The sequence below is a fragment of the Falco cherrug genome, chromosome 14, assembly GCF_023634085.1.
Source record: "Falco cherrug isolate bFalChe1 chromosome 14, bFalChe1.pri, whole genome shotgun sequence".
NCBI lineage: Eukaryota > Metazoa > Chordata > Aves > Falconiformes > Falconidae > Falco > Falco cherrug.
Genome location: NC_073710.1, coordinates 22,703,200 through 22,719,139, shown reverse-complemented (window position 1 = coordinate 22,719,139; position 15,940 = coordinate 22,703,200). Strand labels below are relative to the sequence as shown.

Here is a 15,940-nt window from a genome sequence, read left to right as displayed (position 1 = left end):
GTGCACTCGGAGCAATCCCCTGGGCGCTTCCAGAGCTTGGCTCAGCTGCTCAAACATCTGCAGTTCCAGGTGAAACCACTGCAAGCCCGCCATAAAGGGAGCTTTTCACTCAGGGCTGTGCTGGCACCGGACCCACCACCTGGGGAATTTCCAGGATCTCATGCAAACCTCCAGGACTTCCACGCCACTCAAAATAAAGAGGAAACAGTGGAGAGGCTGGTTAAAATAAGGCAACCAAGGAAAAAAATCTGTGGCAGCTCCTTCAGACTGACGCTGCTATTCACCAAGTAACTGGTTTCTTAAACAGCAGAGGGGCACGAGGTCTTGACTGCCCCTCAAGGGGCCGGGCACCCCACACCAGCACACAGCACACATCCCGCTCCACGTGCAACAGCGCAGCAAGCAAAGGGCTCAGGCTGGCAGCAACGCCTGGTGCACCACCTCCTCTCCCCTCTGCGAGCCACGCTGTATCACCACAACACACATCCTGCTGGTCCTCCTCCAGCATCAGCCTGTCGTGAGAGAAGCACACACTTCTCTTCCACCGTCCTCGCTCCTCGGCCAATAACCCAACCCAAGCGCTGGTACATTCCTCCACGGCACCTCCTCCACCAGCTGCACTGCGGAGCCAACGCGATGCCTACAGGAGCTCATCCTGAGCAACAGGATGGAGTTCAAAATATATGCCTGCCTATACCTTCAGACGTGGCTCTGCTTAGACTTGAACTCTCTCGAGAAGACAAACCCTGGCCAACATGACCAGGCCTCCTCCACACCGCTTCTCTGCACTCCAGAAAGGAGTGGAAACAGGAAGAGCGAAAAGATGTTACAAAACTAAGAGCAACCAGCCCCACTTCTCCAATACCAGAGCACAACTCTCAGTACAACTGACCTGCCGGGAGATGCCAAGCTGCTCTGGGTGACGCCTCTGCTCCCCAGCCACTCCCAGTGTGGCAGGTACCCCCCCCCCCATCCCCACCCCGCAAGCAGGGCTGGCACTCATCGCACACGCTCCCCTAGCACAAAACCTGGCTCGGACATGGAGAATCACCTCTCCTCCCCCACCCTAATAAAAGTCAACCAAAGCAGGACTGGCAATGATCCCGCAGAACAAGGCCTGCAACCAACGCAAGCAGTAACTGCGTCGAGGATGCAGAGGAAGCAGCGCTGTCTGGAAGAACGGCCACTTGCGTGACACACTGGTACCGCAGGATGCTCGGCCCCGTGGGGTTCACCCCGGCCACCTTGCTCCTCTCCCAGGTGCCAGTACCAAATCCCCTGGCACATGCAAAGCACTGGGAAAACAAGGCAGGCCTACAACATTAATTACTTCATCTCGGTTGAGGATCGAAAAGGAGAGGGCATCCTCCTCTAAGGGCTCCAGTGCAATCACAGCTGGAGCACTGCAGCCTGGGGTAGGAAGGTATTTGTGTACCAGAAAGCAGCGGGAACAAAGCATAACAGCTTGTGAGTTATCTGGAAGGGGGGAGGACAACAACTGAGAAAGTAACAAAGAACAAGATTTAAGGATGTAACAATGCTACAGGAATTTAAGACACGTTACGATTTTTCATAATTAACCCCCACTTACAGTCTCTGCATGTGAACTATGTATTATCCCATTTCATACTCCAGCTGAGGCAAACATTTGGTGGCTTGCCCAAAGTCAGCGTCAGAGCTAAAACAGATCTTTTGACTTCCAAACAAGCTCACAGTGTTAAGCTGCTTTTAACTGTCTCTACGGAAGATGAAAAACAGCAAGAAGAAAGGAATTGGGGAAGGAAGTATGTAAGACTAAAAGGGACAAAATTAACAGGAGAAAATTAAAGAGGAGACATTCAGGCTTTGACATCTGAAGGAGCTTGCGAGGAGCAAACACCTGGGTGCTGCAGACCCGTCTCCCAGAGGGAAGGCCAGAGCTCCCGTTCCGCCAAGCTGGAGGTGAAGGCGCTGACTGCAGTGCGCTGGGGGGGGTGGTGAGCCCCGCTGGGACCCACCAGGTGCCTTTGCCTCCAGCCGCCGGGCCCACCACCACCCCAGGCACCCGCTGTCCCCTCGTCCCCAGCGCCACCGGGGAGGGCAGCCCTGCTCCCGGCCCCAGCACCAGAGGCGCCGCCGGCCTGGCCCCTGCCCCGCTCCCTGCCGTAAACCACAGCCAGCCCCCTCAGCCTGCGTTGCGCTGGGGGTGCCCCGCTTTGGACACCAACAAAGCAGAAGGTTAATTTGAAACTCTCAGCCCCGACGCAGCAGCGTGCTCGTATCTCCCTCGCCCTCCCTCCTCCTGTTCCTTTCTGTGCAAAGCCTGACATCTACAGTTCTGTCTGGCACAGTCAGGGGCTGCCGATGGGAACCGCGCAAGGACAGCGGGGGACGCGGAGGCCAGCCGCGCTCGGCTCCTCCGGCCAGCCCACGGCCGCTCTGCAGGGTTTGGCGTGCTCACACACCGGCAGGCACAAAGTAACTGCAGCCCGGCCAGAGGACACACACAGGGAGCGAAGACCACCCCAGCAGCACTGCCCAGCAGTACCACTCCTCAGCGGGTGCCAAAACACCAGCAGCCACCGCACGCGGCTGAAGCTCATCTGAGACCAGCTCCCGCCACTGCGCATTGACACCTAAAATGCTGTCAAACGGAGCAAACCGAAGGAACCACAGCCTCATGGCATCACCTCCGCGGCCGTACTGCAGGAACTCGCTTCACCCCAGCATGTCAGGGGCAGCCTCCGTTTTGCTCCGCTTCCTGAGGTGTCTGAGGATCTGTGCACCAGCTTCTGCAACGTAAGAGATACAGGTGAAACGCACAAGCTGGTGTGCACAGCCTGAATCCAGAACATCTTCACACCGCAGGAACGGCTCTAGTTAGTAGATTCCATGACTCTCAAATATGTGCCTAAGACAAGAAGGTCTGTGCTTCATGCACTCCCCCTACTCGGTCTTCCAAACTAACCTCCAGGACTGCTAACTTCCGTCATGCAGTACCTCACCAAAAATACACAGGTGGAGAAACCCCAGATTCTGCATCAACTCAAACAAGGTGCACCTGAGCACAAATCTCAGTGCAAACAACGTGCACCTGAGCACAAATCTCAGCCCAAACAATGTACACCTGACTGCAACTCAGCTGGCTGTGCCTCTGCACCCCCCTCGCCTCCCTCTTCTTCACTCAACTCTGTTGTAACAATAAGGAAAGACCAAAAAGTCTCCAAGCCCATCACCAGACATCACTGACATTCAGGAAACCCAGCAACCCAACCTTGCAGGATCAAGCACATCATTACGATGTTACTATCAACATTTAAGTACGTGCTCTGAATTCCATGGCGAGCATCAGTCTGCTTGCATAAGACAGTCGGTGGCAGCACGGCAAAAGGAGGGTTAAAACTCCTGCTACCAAACCAAGCCAACCAGCCATTTTGGAGCTCGTCTACCACCAGCCAGGGAAGCAGGCTGGGAGTCTGAGGCAAACGCGAGGCAGGATGCAGGGTGCTTCACTGCCGCTGCTGAGGACACGAGGGGTTGGGAGCAGATCCCGCAGCACGTCTGCTCCCATCCTCCCCGAGGAAGGGCCGACTCTCCAGCAGGCACGCTCGGGTCATCAAAATAAACATTTACTAAGAGCTAACGTGTTACAGGCCCTGCAGGCTCCACTTTCCCAGATACTAGGGCAGGGGGAGGGAGTAAACCTTTTACCAGAACTGCCACGCACATCAACTGCTCTAGCGTCACTGCCGAGCGAAGGTACCTGTGTGGCTCAGCCCTCACCAGGCTTAAGCCCCGAAAGCCCGAGCTCTGCAGGGCCAGCACCCTCCTGCGCCCCAGCAACGCACACCACACCATCCAAAATGCTGGGAAATTTTTGTTTTCTTGGGGGGGGGGGGGGGGGGGGGGGAGGGAGAAGAAAATATTGCTGCTCTGCTTTGCCTTTTATTAGCAAGAGGCATGTTTAGCACTTGTGACATAATGAAATTACAATCAACAGCTAAGTGTCTTTCTCCCATCAGCAAACTCAAGGGCAACACAGGGTGGCTGCAGCCTGCCAGCAGCAGGGCTCCACAGCACCCACACTGTCCCACCGTCCTTCGGCCTCAGCGGCTCCCAGGACATGCCAGGAGCCACCTGCCAGCTGTGGCCCGGGTGGCCGCAGGCACAGGTCTGCCTTCCCAGCACCCCCATCTGCAAAATAATTTCAGGCAGGAATGAACTTTAAAGTGTATTTACAATCTGCCTCTGGAAACCCACAGAGCGCGTACCTGGCGCAGAATGCCACCGCTCTGCGGTCAGTGCTGCTGCGGAGATGAACACCCACCTTCTGCCCCGACAGGTGGATGTCTGTCCAGCGGAGCCTACGAGGAAGCACTGGGAAGCGCTCGCTCCCCACTGGCACAGCAGGACCCCAGAAAGACCCCGCAGCATCTACAGGGGGACAGAGAAACAGTGATGCAGGCAGCTGGCACAGCCGTCTCCCCCAGCAGCGGCTGTGGGGCTCGGGGTCTGGTAGGATCCCTGACCCAGAGGTGAGGACCACAGGCTGCCGGCAGCGAGGGAAGCCCAACTCATCCACCCTGGGTTGGGTTGGTTGTGGGGTTTTTGGTTGGTATTTTTTTGTTTTGTTTTTTAAAACTAGCTGGAATTTATTTGTTTCTCCAATCCCTGCCTACACACAAACCCAACCTCAGGAGCAAACAAAAATGCATGAATCGCAGCTCAGAGACAAAGCAGGAGGCGGGACGGGCAGCCCTGCTCCCTCCTGCCCTCACCTCACCCCACGGCGCGATGCGGTTATATTTAGGTACCGCCACGGTCTGCGGTGCCGCGGCCCCCCTCGGGCACGGCGCAGAATGCAGATTTTCCAGACAACAGACCACAACAGCTCCGTCAAAACCATTAGAGGCTGCGGCGCCCAGGCCTGCGCACAGATGTTTTGATTCCCACTCTCCTGCCACGACAGCCCTTGACAGCCCCATCGCTGCCACGCACTGGACACCCGGCCTGAACTTTGGCTGGCGAGGGCGGGAGGGAGGAGGGAAGGGCAGTCCCGCTCCCCAGCGTGGGAGCTCCTTCACGCTGCTCTCCCCTCGCCTCCCCCATGGCCGCTGGGGCTGGCTTCCCCCGGGGGATGCCCCACCGCAAGAACCGAGGCGCAGCGCCGAGGGGGAGCCCCCCGGGCACCCCACTCCGGCCCCAGGGGCCTCTCCCTGGCGAAGCACCCGCGGTCAGCGCGTTGGCCACAGGAGCACGCAGGACAGGCATAGCCCTGTGAGTGGCGCGGGGGTCCCGCACGTGGCCAGACCGGGGGGAGCACGCAGGACCCGGCTTTGTTCGCAGCCCACCTCTCCCACCAGCCGGATGCTCCCACCAGCATGCGGCCCCCGAAGCCACACAAAGGCCGAACCTCGGCTGTGCACTTGGCCAAGGGGAGCGGGGAGCCGTGAAACGCTCGGCCTCTTTGCAGTCCTCCTGAACCACACCGCTATCGCCAGCACGAAGGCGGCTGCAGCAGGGCCAGCGTGCACCGGCACCGCCAGCGCCCACGGGAAGGAGGCTGCTGAAAACTCTTCAACTGCACACGACCGAGTGACACCAGCGGCGAAAACGCTCACGCAAGGAAGCCGTGCCCCAGCAGAACGCAGCGCGTGAATAAAGTTGATGTAAAAGACTGCCAGTAATTTTTCAGGTTCTCCACACAACGGGGTTTTTTTTTCATCATTATTATTATTATTATTTTGGAAAGCAGAAGGAAGTGTTAATGGGGTGGCTAATGCAGCTGGCCATATGTCCATCCATTTGGGATTTAGTGATCCCCGCTGAAGCCATTCAACTGCTGGTCAGGCCCAAAGTAAATCTGTTCCTCCACACTGCTCCCAGCCTCTGGCACGACACCACCAACGGGACCCAGGATGGGGGGTCAAACCAGAGAGATGACAGAGGGACACAGGCCTCCAGTTTTGTCAACACGGCCACCGCCGGGCCCTGGTTTGACAGCCGCCACGACAAGGCCAGGCGAAGGTGCCAGGCACGCGGGGCTGCCCGCGCCGCCTCCATCCACCTCGCAGCACCTCGGCTCGGTCCTGCGGGAACAAAAGGCAGCGCAGGGCGGGAGGGCACGGGGCTCCGCAGCCCAGGGCCAGCGCCGGAGAGCGGCCGTGGCCACCCTCCTGCTGCCCACTCCTCCCGAGGCCGCCGCGCCTCACAGGGAAAGAAGGGGCGGAAAAAAAAATACACTGATGCAGCCAAGCGACCTCCGCGTCCAGGCGCGGAGTTTCTCTCCCCTCTCACAGGCCTTTTCGCGGCTTTTGTTCCCGGCCGAAGGCGGCCTGCGGGACGCGGGGGCAGCTCGCAAGGCGGCTCCCGCACCGAGGCCGGCGCGGGAGGGAGGGCCCGGCCCGGGGGGCAGAGCGGAGCCCGGCGCGGCCCTGCTGCCGCCCGCGGGGGCCCGGGACGCCCCGCTCCGCGGCCGACCCCCGCGCGGCAGCTCCCCGGCCTCCGCCGGTGCTGCCGCCGAAGAGCCACGCTCCGGCTTGCGCTTAACGCCGGACCAGACAGTGCTCCCTAATGAGGAGCATTACAATCGGCTTGTAATGCTGAATTTTTAATGCTGCCGAGGGCTCTGTTACATAATAAAGGGGGAACCGGGCGCGGAGCGGCCGGCGGGGCGGCCCGTTCCCCGGCCCGGCGCAGGTGGCGGCCGCGGCCCCGGCCCCCTGGCCGCCCGTACCGCGGGACGGGCCCGCACGGCGCCCACCGGGAGGGCGGCACGAACTTCCCCCAGTGCACGGAGGGGCGATGCCGGGACGCGGCTCCGCTCCGCCTGGGCTCGGCCGGGGAGCGATTTAAAAGCAAAGTTCACGAGCATGTTCACTGCATGCTCTCGTGTGTTCCCGCACATACGGTCTGCGCTGCTCCTCTCAGTAATGCCCTAAGACTGTAAATCTATAACCACCGCAATGATTTAGTGATTAAAAACATGATAACATATTGTGTAACTGCAAACCACAGAATCCCTGCCAACTCTCCTCCAAGATACAGGAACAAAAATACAGAAAATGTGTTGCTCGCAGCAGTCTTCCTAAACTCAACGGAAAGATTTTAATAATAATAATAATGAAAAAAAAAAACACCTAGACATCAGAAAAAGGCTGGATACAATGCAAGGCTGGAAAAAAAATTAAAAGACAGAGTTTTAAATACGATTCTTGCTCTAACAAATTACAATCTAAACATGCCTCTCTTTTTTTTCTCTTTTTAAGTTTGTCGTAACTGGAATAACTGGTCTTGTGTGATGTCTTGCATATTCAAAGTGCTTTGTAATAGGATACGGAGACCAAACCTTATTTGCCTAAACTCAATGGGGTTTATTTTTTCCCCTCTGCCCCCCCTCCCCATTTCTTTCCTTATTATTTTCCCTCCTCCCGCCCCCCCCTTCTCCACTAACAGGGGGCGGGGGGGGGGGGGGGGGGGGGGGGAGGCAGAAGGAAGGAGAGGGCTTTAAGCTGTAAAGAAAATACCTGAAAGGGGAGGCTGCAATTTGTAATATGGTGAGGAAAGCCAAATATTATATATATAATTTTAAAGGCAGCTGTGGGAGTTTTGGCCTCTAAGCAGCCAACTTGACCCCGTTCTCTCTATTCTCTTATTTCCCCCGTCGCAGGATTCCTGCACCTTCAGTCGGATTCGAACTCAATGTGACCCTAAGGAGGGAGTCACCGAGCCTCCAGAAAATTGCTCCATATTAAACAGGAGCGAGAAGAGGAGAAAGACGGACAGACGGCTGAGGAAGTGGCGCGTATATATGTTACATATCCGCACAAAGTACAAGACATACCCATGAGCAGCTTTGAGCAGCTTGAAACAGACCTTTCTCGGAATAAAAAAAAAAAAAAAATTAAAAAAAAAGGGGGGGGGGGAGTTTAACAATTGTAATAAAAAGAGAAGAAAGGAAAAAGAAAAAAACACACAAAACCGCAACCCAAATTATAAATAACTCACAGTAAGAAACCCGCGTGTGCGTACCACATACATACGCGTATACACACAGACACAGGCGTACGTGTGCCCCCCACAAACACACACTCTCCTCTGGAGGGTTAGTTTCAGGAGAGCAAGAATCGCCTTCCCTCCGCGGGCGAGCAGCACAGTTTATTCAGAGGAATCAATAGGAAAGAGCATTTGCAAATATTTAGATAAGCGCCGTGCGATTCAGCATTAAGTAATTAAAAACTGAAACTGAGAAGGGGGGATCGGCCTACAGTGGCGTTTGCTGCCTTCACCTCTCCCATCCCCCTCGCCGCATTCTTCCCAAAACTGAGCCTGCCCGCGGAAAACAAAAATCGTAATTACTCTCGCTCGCAAGGCCGCTGCGGGGCAGCTCCGGCGGGGCCGGGCCGCGGGGCCGGGGCAGTTCGGGCACTTCTTCGCCCCTTTGTTTTGCAGCGCGTCACCGGCGCGGAGCGGGCGCGGGGCACCCACGGGGCACCCACGGGCCCGCCCGCGCCACCGCCCGCCGCGCGAGCGGGTCCCGGGAGGCGCCGGCCCCGCCGAGCCCCCGCCGAGCCCCCGCCGCTCCGGCGCGGAACGCGCGTCCCTCCGAGGCCGGGCCGGGCCCCGCCGGCCGCTACCCGCGCCCCGCCGCCCGCCCCGCCGCGCACAAAGCCGGGCAGCGCCGCACGCCGCTCCGCGCCCGCTCCGCGCCCCGGGGCCATGGCCGGCGGGCGGGGCGGGGGCTCCGCGGGCGCGCAGCGGCCCCCGCGGCGCCGGCACCTGCGCGTCCCCGGCGGCGGCGGCGGGGCTCCGGGACGGCGAGCGGCACAAAGTTTGCTGGGGGATCCGGGGCGGTGGGTGGGAGCGGGCGGGAGGGGGGGCCGGACCAGCCCCATGCAAAGCAGCCCGGGCGCCCCGAGCAGGAGGAGCCCGAGCGGGGGACAGGGCAGAAAAGTTGCCACTTACGCGGTCGCTGCTCCGGCGGCGGCGGCGCTTTTAATCCCGGGCGGCGGCGCGGGGGCTACAGATCCCATGCAGGCTGCGGCGGCTGCGGCGGCAGGAGCGCGCTCCGCGGAGGGGCCCGGGGCAGCAGCAGCGGGAGCCGGGGGCAGCAGCCGGAGCCGAGCGGGAGCCGCCGCCGCCGCCGCCGCTGCCCAGCAGCAGCATCGTTGTCGGGGAGTTTGCAGCCCCCCGGAGAGAGGGGGCCGCGGGCGGCGGCAGCAGCAGCGGCGGCGGCGGCGGTCGGGTCGGGGCGGAGCGGCGCGGAGCGGAGCGGGCGGCGGGGCTGGCGGTCGCCGGAGCAGGAAGCGCCCGGACTCAGATCTGATGATTGGGAAGAAAAAAAACTCTTTGGATCTTTATTCTGCTAATTAGTTTCCTGCAAAAAATGGCTGATTAGTGCAGTGCGCATGTGCCTCATTACCCAGGCACGACGGGAAGGGCTAATTAGCCACCTTCTGGATCAATAAGATTCAGCCCAGGCGGCGGGGGAGGGAGCGAGCGAGCAGGAGCGGGCGGGGGGAGCGCGGCGGCGGCGGCGGCGCCGCACCGAAACTTGGGGCAAGCGGCCGGCCCCCAGCCCGCGGCGGGGGGGGCTCCGCTCCGCGCCCTGCCGCGCAGCGCCGCGCCGGGGAGGGAGTGCGCGGGCCGCCGGGCGTTCCGTTCCGCGCCGCTCCGATCGGCCGCGCTCCGCTCCGCGGCGGCGGGGCGCTCCGCGGGGCCACCTGCCCCCGCGCCCCGGGCGCCGCCCCGCGCAGGGCAGGGCAGGGCGAGGAACGACCCCCGCCGCCGCCGCCGCCGAAGTTTCCCCGGGAGGAGCCCGGGAAGTTGCGGCCGGCAGCGAGCGCAACTTTGTGCCCGCGCAGCCGCGGGGCGGGCCGCGGGCGCGAAGCGCGGCCCTGCCGCATCCCGCAGCATCCCCGCAGCATCCCCGCGGCGCGGCCCGGCCCGGCCCCGCTCCCGTGCAAACTTTGCGGCCGCCGTTCGAGCGGGGCAGCGGATCAATACGGCCGCGTCCAGCCTCGCTGGGAGCTGGGCTACAGGTTTCACCAGCCATTGCTGGCAACAGCTTTGTCATTTTCTAAAAATAAGAAGCTAAAAGTTATTGTAGAAGAAGGGGCTTTTTTTGTCCCCTGCACAATATGCCTTTTGTGAGTTTAATGCCATTCTGGGGCTCTCTATAGCCCCGGACAATGGGGAACTCCAGGAGGCGGCTGTGCCTCTGCCTTTTTTCTTTCTTGCTTTCTCTTTTCTCCCCCCACCCCCTCCTCTTTTTTTTTTTTTCCCCCCCTTTTTTTTTCTTTTTTAGGAAAGGATGCAACATTCCTCCAGTCCCAACAGAACCTCTGCTTTGATTAAATAAATATTTCTCTAGCCTTTACGGTAACATTTTTCACTTTCTGTTCGGGTCCATCTGCGATTATTATTTAAAATTTTTATTTCCAGCAGCTTTTCCCTCCCCATTCCAGCCCTAGCGAAAAATGTAGATGATCGCTGGGAACATGGGATTTGAATTTTAGGAGGAGGTGAACCAGTACAGAAGCTCTATCCAGGCTTCAGGAATATGTTTTCTTCATCCTTCTCTAAGAGACTGTTTTCTTACTGGCAAAAATGCAGCTGAACTAAATCATCTCTCTTGAAAAAATCTAAAGAAGCTTTTAAAATTGTCTCTTTTTTTTCCTTTTCTTTTTTTTTTAATTTTTATTTTTAATAGTAACCCAAATAATTAACTTCCTGGTTTGTTTCATAGCATTGAACAAGGAATGCAGTTGCGGTCAGTTTTTCCATTTGGGAGAACCTTAATATAGATGTATTTTATACTGAAAGGTAATAAACTGCATGTTTGTTAGTAAGTATTTCTAATTAAATCTATCAAGCTTTCCATGTTTCTTAACGTGGGGGTAGTCATTTGAAATTTTGACAAGTCCCTTTAAGTGGGATGGGGGGGGGGTGGTGAAAGAAGAGGACAGACTATTAGAAATTTGAAGAAGGGCTGTACTACTTGATACATTACTGGAAGTGTCTTGCATTTGGAAGATGTTCACAGGTTTTAAGAATTGAGGTTTAATACGTACCATAGTTATTTGAATATTATAAATGCAGCACTGATGTGTACTGTTACAATGCGCATGCTGTGTATGAGTTCTTACGGTTTGTTAAATGGATAGACTCCAGTATGTTACCAGTTTGCCTTTAAAAGCTACCCTTAAAAATTTGTCAGACCCTGTTCAAAGTATGTTTGCCTTGCTTTATGGAAGAATAATTGTTAACTTTACTTGCCCTTTCAAAAAAAACCCACCAAAAACTCCAAACCCAAAACCCAAGAAAACCAACCCCAACCAAAAAAAGAGGAGAAGGGAAAAAAGAAAACAAAAAAACCCGAAACACCCAAACCAACAAGCCCTGGGGCAAGTAGAATTTTTCAGAGCTGCTTGGTGTGCTCTCTGTAAAGGTGCATGTAATTTGTAACTGTTGTTCTTGCTGAATATGAAACAAACATGTTTTCATGATGAAGTTGAGGCGAGAATAAAGTCACCCTTGTCTTTTAGTACTTGGTGTAACTTAGAAGTGGTGCATGCTTTCACCAGAGGCTGTATGTAGAGCTGGTGGACCGGTCTGAGCATGGGTGCTGCCTATGTACACACTTTTTACAGAGCAAAGAAAAAGCAAACGTGGAGAAGGTGGCAAGCAAATCTAATAACTGTCAATACTCCAGAAATAGGCACCTTCGGAGGAACATGTGCAAATGTAGTCTGGTAGCCATGTACATTTTCTTTGCATTTGCATCGCGAATTCTAGTTTTGTGTTGCTGTCCTCTAATTTCCCATGACAACATATGGATCCCATAAATGCAAACATGCCGGAGTGCATCTGTCTGGGTAGTTAACACAAACCAAACGTCCCCCTTGCCGGCGATTCTGCTGCTCCTCTGGCCGTGCTGCGCTGTGCCCTCCTGTGACAGCCTCTCGCTGCTCCTGCATTCTTCTCTTTCGTGCTCCCGGGGTGAGCCGAGTGCCCCGAAAGGGAGGAGGGCAGCGGGCGCCGGGGTCAGAGGCGCCCAGGAGCGGAGGGGTTAAGCGGGGAGAGGGGAGCGTGCCCTGTGGCCCCCCCACCCTCCTGGGAGCTGGGTCCAGCCCTAGCAGGCTCTTCGCTGGGGTCAAGTCCGAGGATATCTTCCCTCCCCTCCTGGCAAGGGCAGGAGATGAGGCTGGGAGGGACGGCCAGGCTGAGGGGTGGCAGCCCTGTGCCCCTCGTCCGGAGCGCCTGCAGGCTGAGGAATGGAAGAGTTCCCATTTTTAACCAGGGTGCAGAAAAAGGTGGTGAGGTGGGTGGGTGGTTGTGAAAAGAAGGGAACAAACAAATGATGACTGCAGGGCCAGCCAGATAAACCACTGTGCAAACACCAAAATAAGAAATTAAGGAATAATTTGTACAGTAATCGTTGGGTACAATTACATGTATGTGAATGCATTTCTCCTCTAGAAAATTTACTTCCCTTAAGATTTCTTTGTTCTAGGCAAAAAGACAATCCAGTTGCTAACATATAGGAAGGGACTAACCTTGCTTTAATTGGAAATCTTGATACAGCCTCATCTGTAATACTGTGGATACCTCTTGTTTCTGTATATGCATCTCTACACATGCATGGATAGGATTTTTGGTTCAAATAGCTTTTAATGTACTTAGTAGACAGAAGATCTCAGTATCAGATCTGCAGGGAAAATAAGACTGATTTTTCCCATCGGAAACTTGCTAAAGACGCAGTTGAATTATTAGATTAACCTTATTTTTTTTGTCTCACAGCATATCTGATGTATTTGCACATAGAATTGTATAGTTTTCATTTATATGATATTTTGAACAGATGGAACCAATACCAGCACTTTAAAGGAAAGTTATTATTTGTAAAAATGTATACAGATTAAGAGGAACAATTTTGAAGCAAAATGTTTTTCTGAGGCAGCGCATATGGCTTTCAGGACATAACTTTCAGAAAAGATGGTTGTTATCTTTGACATGTAAAATAGGGGTAAGCAGCTTCGGTTCCCTGGGTTCTGCAAGGAGACCAAGTCCTCCCCTGGAAATATGACTTGGCTGCTGAGCGGCTCAGGAGCAGCTCTGTCCTGAGGCAGGAGTGGGCCAGATTTGCATAGGGCTGTGGTGAAAGCGGTTCACTATGGTGAATTTTTAGGGAGCCACAGCCATATCCCGCTGCTCAGGCACCAGGCTGGCTGCATGCTGCCACCCTCCGCCTGGCACCAGGGGCAGCTGGGCTAAAGCTCTGAGGTGGAAGAGGCTGACCGGGCATGGGGGGCTAATGTATGGGTATAGTGAGGGAAAAGTTCCAGGCTATCTTTTTAAATTCAGGCTTTACAGATTATTGGGCGGGGGGGGGGGGGGGGGGGGACACGACACCAACCCGCTTAGGAAAAAAATATCTCCATAATATCATCCACTTACGTAGCTTTGTGCTTCTTGGAAATGTGTCTGAAGAATTAGAACAAAGCGTAGAAGGCCAGAGTCCTTGAAGGAGCTCCAAATGATAAAGTCTGCCATTCATTTTAAACACAGCGTGCATTGTGAAAAGACAGGTCAATTTGAAGGCATTTGTCAGATTTCCAGTTCCCTCTACTCCTTTGCAATGGAAATTTGCAATCAAATCCCTGTACTAGAGTTGGGATGTCTGGCTTTATCAGTTTTTATTACTTTATACTCAAAGCATTGTCCAGGTAAGATATCTTTTCATTTAGAAAGTTTGTTTGCATGAAGTTGCATACAAGAAGGGGGGAAGGCTGACATACACTGGGCTGGAGCAGACACATTTATTTAGGGGTCTGCAAAGGGGGAAAGGGCAGATGATCAGCAGCGACTGATTGCAAAGGGCTGTCTAAGCTGCAGAAGTGATCTGATACCATTTAAAGACGCCCAGCAAGAGGCATGGAAAGGGATATTCCAACAGCAGCATGTTCATTGTTGGGATGCAGAAATGCAGCAGGGCTTAGAAAGAGAGGGCTGGAGAGACGCACTGCTGAGCAATTCTAGCCAGATAACATTAATTTCTTCTGGAGGCACGCATGTGTTGTTTAATGGGCAGGGGGCTGCCTCCTTTATTGCCGAGAGAGATGGGTGGGTATGCTAGAGGGGGGTGCAGGATTTGGGAGAGATTTGGGGGGGGAGGGATGATATTTAGAGGAACATTTATTCTCTTCTTTTGTCTTCAATATATTTCTGGGGTTTTACCTGATTATTACAAGAAATCTGTCCATCCATTTTTGAATCACTGGACTTACTATAGCCACTGGGAGTAATGGGACATCCGTGGGCTATGCCAGCTCTCTCCAAACCTCTGGCTAGGTTGCTGTAGTCAGGCTGAGTAAATACCCTTTAAGTCAACTAGCAGATTTTTAATATGCTTTTTTTGCAGGCCTTAACACAAGATGAGTAGATGTGTTTGCGATGGAAATAAACACTTGGAATACATCTATGTTTCTTTGCTTTTTTAAAGAAATGAAGAAAAAAGTCTTGGCATTTAATTAGGGCTCACTAACCTGATAAATATTGAACATCATTTCTTTGTGAGCTGTTCTGTGTGCTCAGAGTACCCTGGATGTATTCCACAATTGCACTTGTTTAATGCCTATATCACCTCATGCCTATTATATTTATGTTGTCATCAATGTCAGATTTTAATTAAACAATTAAATCACTGTCACAGTAATTTCCCTAGAAAACTATTTTAAATGAAAAATCCCACAATAAATGTTTGGGAACCATCTTAAAAGGAAAAAAGGGGGAAATAAGTTACAAAATAAAATTACAGTTCTCACAGAATTAGGAAGAAAAAAAATATGTTTTCAGTACTGAGAAGAATTCTGGTTTACAGGGTCGTTTCCACAAAATTCACAGTGTGTTGGTACGGTGAGTAAACTGACCTGGCTTGTCTAGGGGTTAGTTTGGGTCTTTTAGGCTGAGCCAGCGGTGGAGGGACACTGGCCCAGGGCTGGTGCAGCCCTGTTGTCCATCCCCCACCGTGGGCCAGGAACAAGTGACAGAACGGCAAATCTTTCATCTTTCAGTGCAAGTCAGGTATCCAAACGCTCCTTTGGAAAACAGTCTGTCCGCCTTCTTCCCCTCCAAATTATTTGAGAACTAAGACGGAGATTTGCAGAAAAGTCTGCATCGAATTATGCAGTAAATTAAGCCCCAATACCAGCTGTACTTACTACAGAGTAACTACGTACTCAAAACCTAAGTTATAAGCAGTGAGAAATCTGATCTGACATAGCATCTTTGCAACAGTTAATCAAATAGTTCATCTTTACCTCTTTATAAATATATGCTCTTATTCCTCTAAAACCTGTACTTGCTTTGCATGGAAAAACTGCAAAACACAAGATGCAAAATTCATCAGACAAGGTATCTGAAGGAATCATGCTCTCAAATGTATATTCACAGTATTACCTGCATTTAACATAAGCACATTTGACATTTGCAGCACAGCCTCCGATGTGAGCTGTGCTTATTGAAATTCGGATTCCAGCCTTGATTTCAGTCGGCGATGTACCCTGCAGCTAACCCCGACCCTCCCCTATTAGCCGGCGAAGCCGCTTTGATTTGTGCCCTGGGAGGGCTGGGACGGGAGCCGAGCACCGGAGACTGCAGCGATGGCTGGGGGGGCCATGCTGTGCCCCCCAGGCACCCAGCCCAGCCCTGCGCCCGGCTGGGGGTACAGCCAGGGCTGGGGGGGGTGGCCTCCCACCCCAGCACCCAGCCCAGGGTGGGAATCCCAGGCAGTATTTCTTTTAGGTCTGCACTGCCTTTTTATTGGAATGCAGCTTTGCAGATTGGGTTATGCCTGGGATGCATGTGGTTTCTATCAGCCCTGAAGACTTTTACAGCTGGAGATGATTTGGGGGGGGGCACATCTAGCCTGTCCATTTGCAGCCAGGTATGATGTTTGTCT

General features: G+C 54.2%; 1 protein-coding gene across 1 annotated transcript in view; it reads right to left on the bottom strand.

Moving 5' to 3' along the window:
* Window positions 1–8,475, bottom strand: part of ZFHX3 (zinc finger homeobox 3) — a 173,774-nt gene extending 165,299 nt beyond the window's left edge. The window contains 1 exon segment of the mRNA XM_055726321.1: window positions 8,338–8,475. The gene's annotated coding sequence lies outside the window, so the exon portion shown is untranslated.
* Between the last annotated feature and the right edge of the window lie 7,465 nt (window positions 8,476–15,940).